This window comes from Aquarana catesbeiana, linkage group LG09 (assembly GCF_042186555.1).
Source record: "Aquarana catesbeiana isolate 2022-GZ linkage group LG09, ASM4218655v1, whole genome shotgun sequence".
Classification (NCBI taxonomy): domain Eukaryota; kingdom Metazoa; phylum Chordata; class Amphibia; order Anura; family Ranidae; genus Aquarana; species Aquarana catesbeiana.
In genome coordinates, this window is record NC_133332.1 from 163,606,656 (window position 1) to 163,617,169 (window position 10,514).

General features: G+C 44.4%; 1 pseudogene; it reads left to right on the top strand.

The window, feature by feature from the left end:
* The first annotated feature begins 1,095 nt into the window (after positions 1–1,095).
* LOC141108106 (endogenous retrovirus group 3 member 1 Env polyprotein-like) lies at positions 1,096–8,556 on the top strand (annotated as a pseudogene).
* Positions 8,557–10,514: the final 1,958 nt, after the last annotated feature.

The following is a 10,514-nucleotide window of genomic DNA, read 5'->3' on the forward strand; positions in this document are numbered from 1 at the left end:
GGGACTCTGACTAGGCCTGGCAGTTTGTGCCCAGGGACAGCATTTCTGGCTGCAGCTAATTATCCAGTTTACACGTGTCTATAACCTATTCACCCATCTGAATTAGGCCCAAACCATCCCCTGCTCTATCCAAAACTGGAAAATGGATCTTGTTTGGATTTTAATTAAAAAAACTGAAAGTAAGAAAAACAAATCTTCACCTCTATACACTGCAGTACTGACATTTACATTGGCATGGGCACCAGCCTGCTTTTAAAGTATTACATTAATAAAGTATTTTATATGTATGGCCTACATTTCATAGCTGCTATAAATTGCTTAAATTGGGGGTTGTATCCAAGCGCTGGTCTTTTTAAATACTGTTAATAAAGTATAGTGTCTTAAAAAATGGGCAACGTTCTATCATTGCATTCATGTACATAAAGTCCATTTAAAGTAGTAATTCTACCAACATATTCAACATTACATTTTAGTTGGATATATGAGAATTTTTTTTTTTTTGCTATTGGCTTTCTTATAAGGATTCATGTAACATGTGCTGTGATATGAAGGGAACTCAGGATTACTCCATGTGTGAGCACAGGTGGGGGATAAATGTGTGCTTATTAGGATTACATCACCTGTGATGTTAACTAGTCCTAGCCATCCACACTCAGGTTTTATAAAAGGGTCTGAAAGACTAAACAATCTGAGAGTCTCTGGGGGAGTAACAAAGAAAATGTATTTATTTAGTGTTTTTATACACCAAAAACATACAAGTGTCACACAACAAATTGTTAGTTTGTTTAAGGCCTGGTTCACACCTATGCAGGTTGCAGTTTGCATATTGCAGGTGCATTTTGCGTTTTTTAATACACATTTTTGATCCATTGAAGTCTACAGAACCAAAAACCAGAGAAAAATCTCTGGTCCTTTCCATAAAATGCACAGATGTGAACTACATCTATAGGAAACCATGTTAAATGGACTGTAGTGTGTTTCTGCAAAACTGAAAATGCACAAAAAATGCATAGGTGTGAACCATAGGGGTGAGGCCTGGTTCACACCTATGCATTTTTTTAGTGCATTTTCAGTTTTGCAGAAACACACTGAAGTAGGAACGGGGGTCAGTTTATATGGCCATGGTTATGTGTGCAGTAAGGCTGATTTAGAATTTCAGCTAAGAAGCCATTCTTGTATATATTATGCTAAGAACAGTTTATGAGGTCTGTAAAATATGTTACAGGCTGTGGTTAAAGACACTGAATTCACCCTTTCACCCCCCCTTAACACAGACACTTGGGTTTAGCACACTGACGTACACTTTCCTATAAGTTAGCAAATGTCAAGCTGATTAGTAAGTAAGATAAGGAAACCGCAAAGGCAAGAATCTGCAAACTGCAAGAGTACAAAAGGAATTTGCTTTGCTAACTGCTTTGCAACCATAAGAGTAGGTTAACTGCTTACAAAGGATAAGAGGTTAAAAAAAATGTCTTATAACGGAAATGTATTGTCTGTACGCTTGTGACGTAATGTAATGGAAGTTATATGTACAACTGAATTTGTCTGTATGGGCACTTCTTGGCGTGATAGACACGAGTCGGGCCAGGAGTGTCCATTCTTGCTAGCGAAGAATGGAATAAAAATCTCGCATACCAGAAGTTCATTGTCCAGCAGCAGTCATTACCAATATCCTACCTACCTTACCTGCTACCTCATTTGGTGCATTGGCCGTAAGGGGGGAATATCGGTGTGACCTGTTGAGGCAGGTGGCACTGTTTTCCACCAGACCTACAAGGAATGGTCCGAGAGGCCAGCCCTGTGGGTTATATCGTAGTCTCAAAAGGCGCCTTCTAGAACTGTTATCTAGGAGACTGCGCTGTGTCCCATTTGGTGGCCTGCTGTGGACGACCTTCGTAGCGTCAAAAGGACCTGGGAATCCGAGCAGTAGATAGCTGGAGCTCCAACGGGAACAGGTGAGAGCTTTTTACTTTTGGTTTTGGGATAACTGTCAGACAGCCAGTCGGCCTCTCGACGGATCGAGAGAAGGGAAGCCTGATCACCTTCCGAGAAGAGACCTCCGTTTAGATGATTGTGCATCTTTCGGACGAATTCTCAGTCAGTCAGTAATTTTTGGGTGGGAGTGTCTGGTATGATTGCTGTGTGTATGAGACATCACTTTGTGGTGAAGTGACCGTGTCCTCTTTTAAGTGCGTTTTCTGGCTGGGAGACCACGTCCAGGCCACTGACCGAGGGAAGCGTTGTCTATTGTCCCTACCTGTGTCGAGGATTCAGACCCCTTACTGAATTCTCATCATTTACCCTACCCTCTGTGTCTGTCTTGGTGTTTGTTAGGTTATAAGAATGGGTGGGAAACATAGTGTTGAATCTCCCCTACAAACCATACTTTAAGAAGGGATTTTCTAAGAACTGTAATTTAAAACTTAGTCCTGAGAAATTGACAGCATTGTGTGAGAAAGAATGGCCCTGCTATGGAGCGCGGTGGCCCCCACAGGGAACCCTTGACTTAGAGAGCATTGACTGATTATTTGAGAATATTATGTCAGACTCACAGAAACATGACCAAGACGCACCTTCCAGGAGGACTGTTCGTTCGGGTGATTGTGCATCCCTCGAATAAATCCTCAACCAGCCAGTCAGGAGGAATATCCGTCCAGATGATTGTGCATCTCTCGGATAAATCCTCAACCAGCCAGTCAGGAGGAATATCCGTCCAGATGATTGTGCATCTCCCGGATAAATCCTCAGCCAGCCAGTCAGGATGAATATCCGTCCAGATGATTGTGCATCTTTCGGATAAATCCTCAGGCAGTCAGTGAGTCAGTCAGCTAGGAGAAAACGTCCGTCTGGATGATTGTGCATCCTTTGGACAAATGGGAGATAAAGACCTGCAGTGGATAGAAGCCACAAAAAAAAAAAAAAAAAAAGAGAAACAGTATAGAATTATGGTTATGACAAGAGTAGTGCCACTGACAAAACAAACAAAACATATATATTCTCAACCAGAAGAGACAGATCAGCCTCCCCCGTATGTAGATGAACAGACCTCAGATAGAGATAGGTCAGAGCCATGTCCAAATGCCCCGTCCAGTGGACAAGAGGACTCAAGTTGTTGTCCACCTACATCAGATTCAGCAAGTTTGTCAATGCCAAATCTCAGTAAATATACTCCTGACCTTAACACTCTGGGTATAGGCAGGACAGAAATAGGGAACTCAGTAGTAGTCAATGGGCTCCCCAATCAAGTGTCCACTTCCACTCCGAGAAATCCTGATGCAAATAGCCGGACCCTTGCCCGTCTTTCAACATACCTCTGCAAATGCCCCTAAGAGAACAAGCGGTGGGGGGATCTCGGACTCTAGTTTACACCCCTTTTTAACACAACAGATTTACTGAACTGGAAGATTCATAACCCTGCCTACTCTGAGAAGCCCCAAGCCATCACAGATTTGCTCTGGTCAATAACCCCACTTGGTCGGACTGCCAGCAACTTTTATTGACCCTTTTTAATACTGAAGAAAGACACAGAATTAACCAAGCAGTGCAGAAGTATAAAGGCAAAAGACCCTTCCTATTAGAAAGACTTTGTAGTTTTTGGGGGGGGCATCAAGTCCAACATCAGTTCCTGTACATGTCGGATTCCCCTATTCCCTCGCTGGGCAGAGACTTACTTGCTAAACTCAGAGCACACATATACTTCCAATCTGACGGATAGGGATAGGCTATCCTAAAATTGCCCCATCCCTTTGAAGCCCGCATACTGCAAGACATCCCGGGACTATGGGCAGAAGACAACCTACCAGGATTAGCCAGACATGTTCCCCCAATCCTTATCGAATTAAAATCAGGAGCCACTCCAGTCAGCCTGAAACAGTACCCAGTCCCTCGAAAAGCCCTAGTAGGAATACAAAAGTACTTAAACAAATTCCTACACTATGGAATTCTAAAACCCTGTCAGTCTCCCTGGAATACACCTCTACTTCCAGCGCAGAAACCCGAAACAGCTCACTGTTGTCCTGTTCAAGACCTCAGAGCGGTCAATCAGGCTGTAATGACCATGCACCCAGCGGTCACTAATGAACTGTTACAATTACTGTGGGAGGCAGGTTATAAGGTGTCCCGGAGAAAGGTGCAATTTTGACAAGAGACTGTAAAGTACCTGGGATTCAGAGTATCACAAGGGCAGAGACAATTGGGAGAAGGCAGGAAAGAAGCTGTTTGTCAGATTTCCACCCTGACTACCAGACGGCAAGTACGTGAATTCCTGGGAGTGGCAGGATTCTGCTGAATCTGGATACCGGACTTTGCCATAAAAGCCAGACCCCTCTATGAATCCACAAAGGGGGGAGAAAAGGAACCCTTCCAATGGGGAGAACAGCAAAACAGAGCATTAGGACATTAAGGTCTCCCTAATGCAGACTCTTGCGCTAGGCTTGCCAGATAGCCAAAAAGGTCTTCTATTTGTATGCCAGTGAAAAACAAGGAATAGCAGTAAGAGTCCTGACACAATACTCTGGGTCTTGGCAGCGCCCTGTAGCATACCTCTCAAAACAACTGGACACCGTAGCTCAGGGATGGCCATCCTGCCTGCGGGCTATCGCAGCAACAGCCCTCCTTGTGGCGGAAGCTGACAAGTTGTCATTAGGTCAGGAGACTTATGTCCGAGTACCTCACCAGGTACAGGCACTAATGGATTACAAGGGAAATCACTGGTTCACGAACAGTCGAATGGTTAAATATCAAGCTATGCTGTGTGAAAATCCCCGTATCCACTTAGAGACTGTAAACACTTTAAACCCAGCAACTCTGCTCCCCACCTCACAGGAACCCCTAACTCATGACAGTCTCCGGGTAATGGATATGCAAGCCGACCAGACTTGAAAGACAGCCCCTTGGAAAATCCAAACGTTGCGTACTTTACTGACGGAAGCAGTTTTGTAAAAGATGTTTATCCCCAGATATAGGCCCAGACAATGGCCCTGACTTTGTCCACAAGTGCCTCCAGGAATTAGCAACAGCACTTAAGATTACTTGGAAACTACACAATGCATATAGGCCCCAAAGCTCTGGAAAAGTTGAACGAATGAACTGCACGCTCAAGTCACAACTGGCCAAGCTCTGTCAGGAAACCCGAATGAAATGGACCTTGATGTTGCCCATTGCTTTACTGAGAATTCGGAGTACCCCAACAAAGAGGACAAATCTGTCTCTTTTTGAGGTACTGTATGGTAGGCCCCCACCCATCATTAGAGGGATAAGAGGAGACTTGCATCAGATAGGAGGGGTAGCTAACTGTTAACTGATACAGAAACTTGGGGAAAGTATGCAGTGTTGTATAACATAGGGAAATGGGTTCAAGAGAAACTTCCCATAAGCTTGTCGAACCCAGTACACCCCTTTAAACCAGGAGATACAGTGTGGGTAAAGGAGTGGAACATAACCCCACTAGGGCCAAAATGGAGAGGTCCTTACACTGTTCTGCTATCTACCCCAACAGCCATTAGGGTAGCTGAGGTGACACCCTGGATACACCACTCCAGGGTAAAGCGAGCTGCTGACCTCACAGACTCCGGGCACAGTACATTAGACCCCTAAGATCCTTTGAGACTGAGATTGACCAGAGAAATCAGAAGGAAGAACTCCAGCCCTGTGTTCAGCACACCCCTGGAAGCTGCTGAATTTACGCACGGCAGAAGATAGACAGACTGCAGCCCTGCGGCCAACACACTCCTGGAAGCTGCTGGCTCAACGCACGGCGGAAGATAAAGGATATCTACTAAGCTCTGCTCCAACCACAGCCCGGACGCTGGTTGGTCTACGCACAAGCTGAAGCTTGAGGATATTCATCGGTGTAATGTTTACTAAAACCGTTATAATGAGACTATTGATAGTCATAATAGTGATACTGACCGGGTTAAAAGAGGGGGAGAGTAATTCATGTGACCCTTGTATAAAGACTACCAGAGTAGGATCCGTAACTACCAAGATGTTACTGTGGCACTCCCATTATCAATGCAAGGGTACAGACACTGGTACCTGCATACATAATGGGACTACCTATTCAATGTGCTCTGTGGAAGATCAGATAACCTGCTATGATCCCACTTATGCATCTTACAAAACCTGGCTAACCGTCCGGAGCTTTAGTTCCACCGGGAAGCTTATAAACCGTACACTGATCACTGACCCCAGCACTGCAGCAAGCCTAATTTTTGATGCGTGTGCTGCGATCAATCTCAACCCCTTCCCAAGAGGAGGGTGTGGGGGATTGGAATGGGAGAGAGAGTATTTGAGAAATGATAGGTACATCTGTTCAGGGAAACTGGGACCTAGCTGTGCAAATGAGGAATGGAACTACTGCCCCACCTGGGGGTGTGCTGCTTGGGGAACATGGGGAATGAAAAATCAGGATGCAATCCTACAATCCTTAGCTAGTTCATCCAGCTGCACAGTGGGAAGTTGCACCCCTGTGAATTTTACCATACATGACCCTGTCCGGTTTTTAGCACAATGGGGAAATAAGTTTGGAGTTCATATTTATGGTAAAGGATCAGACCCCGGTACAATTGTGTATGTCTCACTAGAAACTGAACTAACAAAGAGTGTTAATCATCAGCTATTTCATTCCCTTTATGAAGAACTGGCCATTGGTATGGAGATGCCTCCTAGCACAAAGAACCTGTTCATTGAACTGGCAGAAAGTGTGGCTGACAATTTACAAGTGACAGATTGCTATGTGTGCGGAGGAACTACCATGGGAGACCAATGGCCTTGGGAAGCCAGGGAAAAAGATTATGATGTGCCATTCAGTGCCACCTCTGAGCAGCCTCCTGAACGAATAAGGTCAGAATGGCACCTGAAAACATCAATAATTGGGAAATATTGTATAGCCAGGTCGGGTCCCCAGTATAGAACACATGTAGGAGAAATGGCCTGTTTAGGACAACAGTTTTATAACAACACTTCTAAAAGTACATCCTGGTGGAGTGATACAAACATACCCGTGCCTGACCCACACCCCTTTACCAATTTCACTCATCTAAAAGGGCTATGGAAAAATCTCACCAAAGAATCTAACTGGAAGGCTCCAGAAAACTTGTATTGGATTTGTGGGAACAAAGCCTATTCAGAGCTCCCTCAAGACTGGTCAGGAGCCTGTGTCTTAGGTACCTTAAAACCCTCATTTTTCCTTCTTCCACTGGGGAATAGGGAAGAATTGGGAGTCCCGGTGTACACAGGTCCAAAGAGGAAGCGGAGATCATCTAGCTTGAAGATAGGAAACTGGAAAGAAAATGAATGGCCCCCAGAACGTATTGTCCAGTATTATGGTCCAGCTACATGGGCCGAAGATGGTAGTTACGTTATAGAACACCAATTTATATGCTTAATCGAATTATAAGGTTACAGGCTGTACTAGAAATAATTACTAACGAAACTGCTACTGCCTTAAATTTGCTTGCTAAACAAGGAACTAATTTTACGTGCTCATGTGTATCAGAATAGACTTGCCTTAGACTATCTGTTAGCTACTGAGGGTGGTGTCTGTGGAAAATTTAATCTGAGTAATTGTTGCTTAGAAGTGGACAACACAGGAAAAGTAGTTGAAGAAATCACTGGTAGAGTGAAAAAGTTAGCTCATGTGCCGGTCCAAACATGGGATGGTTTCAACGCTGGTAACTGGTTCGGGGATTGGGGTTTCCCCAGTGTATATGGGGTGAAGGCTATATTGGGGATCGTTGTAGTAATACTTGTAGCATGTCTGCTGTTACCCTGTCTGATTCCTCTCGGGACTAGAATGATCCAGAGTTTCATTGAGGCCACCGTAGAAAGAAAGGCTGCGACCCATATTATGGCTATGTGGAAATATCAGCCATTAACTCCCCAAGACTAAATAAAAATCTCAGTAACGTTGGGTTCTGATCCATTAGAAAGCAGAACGGTATGGTATTTAATGATGCTTAATCTCGCTCATATTAATCGCTATGATTATGATCAAAGGGGGGAATGAAGTAGGAACGGGGGTCAGTTTATATGGCCATGGTTATGTGTGCAGTAAGGCTGATTTAGAATTTCAGCTAAGAAGCCATTCTTGTATATATTATGCTAAGAACAGTTTATGAGGTCTGTAAAATATGTTACAGGCTGTGGTTAAAGACACTGAATTCACCCTTTCACCCCCCCTTAACACAGACACTTGGGTTTAGCACACTGACGTACACTTTCCTATAAGTTAGCAAATGTCAAGCTGATTAGTAAGTAAGATAAGGAAACCGCAAAGGCAAGAATCTGCAAACTGCAAGAGTACAAAAGGAATTTGCTTTGCTAACTGCTTTGCAACCATAAGAGTAGGTTAACTGCTTACAAAGGATAAGAGGTTAAAAAAAATGTCTTATAACGGAAATGTATTGTCTGTACGCTTGTGACGTAATGTAATGGAAGTTATATGTACAACTGAATTTGTCTGTATGGGCACTTCTTGGCGTGATAGACACGAGTCGGGCCAGGAGTGTCCATTCTTGCTAGCGAAGAATGGAATAAAAATCTCGCATACCAGAAGTTCATTGTCCAGCAGCAGTCATTACCAATATCCTACCTACCTTACCTGCTACCTCATTACCACAGTCAATTTTAGCATAGTTTCCTATGGGCCATGTTCACTCACATCTGTGCATTTTATGGAAAAGGCCAGGGACTTTTTACTGGTTTTTGGTTCCATAGACTTTAATGAATCAAAAACATGCATTGAAAAATGCAAACTGCACCTGGAATATGCAAACTGCAACCTGCATAGGTGTGATCCAGGCCTCAGGATACTAGTGAGCTGTGCGTTCATTAAGGATGAGCTCTGGCGTGTTCGCATGCTGCACGTGCCGAGCCTGCCAGGAAGTCGGCAGTGCGCTGCGCTAATCACAGGCAGTGAGAAATTTCCCGATCTCTGCAGCCGCACATCGAGCAATGTCTCACTGCCTGTGATTAGTGCTGTGCAGTGCCAAGTTCCTGGCGGGCTCGACACGTGCAGCTTGCGAACACGCCGGAGCTCATCTGCTGCTCCTCCCTGTCTGTCCTCACTATAGTACTGTGCTAATGGTATACATTTCAGAACAATTTATAACTCAGAATTTTGGCGTAAGTGCGGTGGGGGTGGTAAATGCAGGTGGTTGTGCCGCCCCGATCACCCATGTAAAAAAGGGCATGCAGTTGCTCAGGGCTGTACAAATATCACGGATGTGATGCTTTGCTTTGGCAAAAATGAAAGGATATGTTCCCCTTTTGAAAAAAAATTAAAATGCAGGTAAAAAAAAACGGGCATCTATTATTTTTTCTAAGAAGTCTGCAGAGCATTTGCCCCGTGATCAGCAGATGGCAGGAGAAATCTCAGGCTCCTGCAGACTCTTAAGGCCTGTACACATGATCACACGATCCAAAAATCGTACGAAAAATACCGCTTTCGAAACGATCGTGCGATAATCAGATCGTTAGTACAGAGCTTTCAAAAGCCGATCACTACAGTTCATTCGATATTATCTGATCGGACATGCACAAAAATTATTCTCGTACGATACTAGATCGTACGATTTCCATTTAATCAGTACAGTTGTCATCCCAAAATACAATACAAATACACTACAACACATGACATTGCGTCCGATTTTTTTTATTCTGTCGTACGACAATTTTCTGAACTTTAGTAAACTCTTCAGCTCAGATATGCGACTAACATGCAAAAAAAAAAGGACAATCTGTCGTCTGATTTTCAGATTGTGTGTACGGGGCTTTAGGATAGCCGTCTGCCCGTAGGCAGTTACTGGAGAGTAGGAAGATCAATGAACTACAAGGGCCCTCACCAGCCTTTCATCCAGAACTACAAGCCATCAGCCACAATGGCTGACGGTACTTGTAGGCATTCATTCACAGAAAACTGTGAATGAATGATGCTGCTGTGTGAGTGGAACCCCTTACAGGCCACGCTATTTTCAAATTGTGACAAGGGATAGAAGATTCCCTGACCTCTGTCAGAAGGAGAGGGGATCGTTGGGGGAGAGGCTGCAGATGTTGGGCCTAAAAACGGGGAAACAAATAACATGTTCCAAAGCTGAACTTATGCTTAAACCCCCCCCCCCCCCCGCATTTGGCGGGCAGTACATCCACAACCTATTGACGTTAATGAGGCTGCAATGCACACGGTTGCAGTGCGGTGTGTGGGTTGCAGTGCGGTGTGTGCATTTTCAGGGTTAAAACAGACCTCCCCACTGCAAATGCCCTCTAAAAAGCAACCCACCACCGATCGCATTTCAGTGGAGCAGCAAGGGCTGTAGCACATGAGGATGAGCCCTGCATTCACACCTGAGCAGAGCGCAAATTCCTGGTGATTTTGAAGCTGTTTTGCAGGTAAATTACGGGCATTTTTACACATGTACCAAGCTTCAGGGGTTTGTTTCCTGGGCTGGGCGAGGGAAGGATAAGAGTTCTTCAGGTGTGAAAATTCACATAGCACACATTTTCAGGCTTACCTA